General features: G+C 39.4%; 1 long non-coding RNA gene across 2 annotated transcripts in view; it reads left to right on the forward strand.

Annotated features, from left to right (window-relative positions):
- The window catches only part of LOC308384547, a 36,360-nt gene that overhangs the window by 9,893 nt on the left and 22,600 nt on the right, over positions 1 to 3,867 (forward strand). The gene's annotated exons all lie outside the window — the stretch shown is intronic.

The raw sequence follows: 3,867 nt of genomic DNA on the forward strand, positions 1-3,867 counted from the left end.
TGTGAGCAGCAGTGTTCTGAACCAGTTGAAGCTTATGGAGGGATTTTTGGGGGAGACCATGCAGAAGAGAATTGCAGTAGTCAATACGGGAGGTAACAAGACTGTGGACAAGAATGGACGTACACTGGGTGGAAAGAGAAGGAAGCAATCTGTTAATGTTACGTAGATAGAAGTAGGCAGAACGGGTGAGATTATTGATGTGAGATTTATAGGAAAGTGAACCGTCTAGGATGACACCAAGGCTCTTAACCTGCGGAGAAGGGAAAACTGTGGAGTTATCGATGGTGAGTGAGAAATGGTTCGCCTTCAAAAGGTTGGATTTGGCGCCAATAAGGAGGATCTTAGTTTTAAAATTAGAGGTAAACCAGGATTTTAACTCGGATAGACACCTGAAAGGGAGGGAGGTGGGAGGGAGGACTTAGGTTTGCAAGAGAGATATAACTGGGTGTCATCAGCAAAACAGTGAAACTGAAGATCAAATTTGCGGAAAATGGTACCTAGAGGGAGGATGTATATTATGAAGAGAAGAGGGCCTAAAACTGAGCCTTGAGGTACACCAGAGGTGACGGGGAAGAGACGAGAGCGGAATGATCTTAGTTGAATAAACTGGGAACGGTCGAGGCGATATGATTGAAATCAGGCGAGGGGCGTGTCAGAGATGCCGAGAGAGGAAAGTCTGCTTAGAAGTACAGAGTGAGAAATGGTGTCGAAGGCTGAACTCAGATCTAAAAGGACGAGAATGGTGAGAAGACCAGAGTCAGCTCCGATTAGAAGATCGTTAGTGACTTTAAGTAAAGCAGTTTCTGTACTGTGACATGAGCGAAAACCAGATTGAAATCTCTCGTAGATATTATTATTAACCAGGTATAAATGAAGTTGAGCTGCAACCACTTTTTTGAGTATCTTAGAAATGAAGGGTAAATTTATGAACTTGAGTGACATTGGATTCTTAACCCGGAGGGTTTAATATAATGCTGCCCCACCCTTTGCATCTATAATAACTGCAGCTCTACTAGGCAGGCTTTTCACCAGTTTTAGGAGTGTTAATGGGAATTTTTGACCATTCTTCCAAAAACACATTTGTGAGGTCACACACTGATGTTGGATGAAAAGGCCTGGCTTATAGTGTGTGCTTTAATTCATCCCAAAGGTGTTCTGTCAGGTTGAGGTCAGGACTCTGTGCAGGACAGTCAAGTTCTTCCACACCAAACTCCATCATTCATGTCTTTATGGTATTTGCAGTCATGGTGCGCAGTCATGTTGTATCCATTTCATGTTCCCATCTTTGTGAACTGTTCCCACAAAGATGGCAACATGAAATTGTCCAAAGTGTCTTGGTATGATGAAGTGTTAAGAGTTCCTTTCACTAGAACTAAAGGGCTGAGTCCAACTCCTGTAAAAAACAAAAACCCTCCACCAAACTTTACACTTGGCAATCAAACAACCACCAAACCCAGACTTAACCAGTGTCAGCGTGCTTTACTCCTCTGCGTCCATCATGGTATTGCGCTTCGTGATGTAAGGCATTGCAGCTGCTCAGCCATGGAAACCCATTCCATGAATCTCTCTACGTGCTGTTCTTGAGCTCTAGCACTTGACTGTGCATAAAGTTGGTGACCTCTGAGCACCAAGCACCTCTGCATCCACTGACCCCACTCTATGATTTTATTTGGAATACTACTTCATACCTGAGTTGCTGTCGTTCCCAATCACTTCCACCAACAGTGTATTGTGGAATATTTAGTAGTGAGGAAATTTAATGACTGGACTTGTTACACATCCTATGATGGTACCACACAGGAATTAGCTGAGCTCCTGAGAGGGACACGTTCTTTCAAAATTGGAACACCTGAATTTAATGATTTGAATGGGTGAGTGACTATTACTATAGTCTATTTTTGTCATACATTTTTGTAATAAATAGATGGCAACCATTTGACCCGGTAATGTGTGTCCACTACTTCAATGTTCCACTGACATTGTTTCCATGTTATTTAAACTCATTATACAGTAAAAGAAAGCTTGTTTCTGTGACATAAGATTATAGATTGCCAGTTATCATCCACATGTGTCATCTGCCAGTTAACTGGCTGCTGTCTCCATCCATTCACTTTTTAATGAGCACTGCAGGGCTCAGCGTTATTGGACTGTTCAACTTTTATGTAGCAAGATGGAGACGAGAGCTTTGCACTGTGGGTTGTAGGAACTGTGTAAAATTGTATATGTTTTTACTATTTGGGCAAAGTCCAAATGTAATTTACAGCTATGTTTATAGATGTTATTTCAAATGTTTCATTTTTCAAAGCAAATCACAGCGGTGAAAGAGTATGATTTACATTTATCAGCTAAATCTCTCACAAATAAACATTATGAAATATGGTTGTTGAAAGAAGCAGGCAAAGCCTGAAGATACCGCAAAGGGCAGAGGCTGATATTATTGCTGTTCTTTATGGCGTTGTTTTATGAACAATGGTAAAACTTTAAAGAATAGGTTATCTTTCGCTCTGCGCACATTACAGATATCACAAACACCAAATCCAAGTTGACAAAGCAGTCAGTGTGAAATGGGGGGGGGGGTTCTTGGTTTCTCTGATCTCCTTTTTATTATCTATCTATCTATCTATCTATCTATCTATCTATCTATCTATCTATCTATCTATCTATCTATCTATCTATCTATCTATCTATCTATCTATCTATCTATCTATCTATCTATCTATCTCGTGTTGTAATAAGATAATCATGTTGCAAGTTAAATATTGCGTTATGTATGGTATCATAGGAAACAGCAATATTTACATTGTAATGACAGGCTGAGAGATACTCATATCAAACAGTGATAACAGGAGACAAGAGACTAAGTAATATAAAGACCAGTTTATATTAGTCATCCAAGTTATTGTTATAGATTCCACAGTGCTTCTTAACCAAGTGTAACACATTTTATAAACTTTACAATAGCCGTGCAGATAATGTTCATAGATTGATTGATTTACACACCACTTATTAATCAATTAGTAAATAAGATTCATTATTATTCTATTGTTAAGCAGTAAAAAAAAAAAGTACAAAATAAACAAAAATTAATTTATCCTTTATTAATGATGGCTGTTATAAAGTGTCACCAAATTATCTTACATCAAATACACAACAAAAGTTTTCATCACTTCATCTTTTAGCCACAGCAGATCATCTACCTCCATCTCACCCTATGCCTAGCACACCAATGCTCCTTTTCTGTGCCCACGAACATCCTCTGTGGTCTTCCTGTTTTCCTCCCGCCTTGCAGCTCCCTCTTCCACATCCTTGTTTGATATATCCATCGTCCCTCCTCCTCTGTCCAAACTATTTCAGCCTCGCCTCTTTTAACTGTATCTCTAAACTGCTCAACCTGAGCTGTCTCTCTGATGTACTCACTTTCTATCCATCCTTAAAAGTAAGTTTTGTTATAACATTTCTAAAGTTTCATCATTTATTAGGGGTTGCATAACTGGTTTTTAAACTGCATAAAGTGATGTGTTATTTCTTCTTTTTTTTCTTTTGTCTGTAGCCAAGCTCATACTCTGTCTCCTTCCTCTCACAGCTGAACAATCCTTATTAAAATATAGCCCGAGTACCTTTGTGAATAGTTCCGGTTCGTGGATTTCCTCACTCAGGAATTCACAGTCATTTGCGGTGAGTCTGAATATATGTCCCCAGGCGATTGCTAAAGCACCCCTCCAAAATGTCCACAAGCTGAAATCACCGAAAGCCTTCTTTGAGTGTCTTCCCAAAAATACACATTTTCTTGGATATTGTATATTTCTGTTTAACGGTGATGACATTCACTTCACAATCCGGTGGCAAGTACATGTTGGCATGTACTCA

Source organism: Rhamphochromis sp. 'chilingali' (genome assembly GCF_963969265.1).
Source record: "Rhamphochromis sp. 'chilingali' genome assembly, chromosome: 17".
NCBI classification, from domain to species: Eukaryota; Metazoa; Chordata; class Actinopteri; order Cichliformes; family Cichlidae; genus Rhamphochromis; species Rhamphochromis sp. 'chilingali'.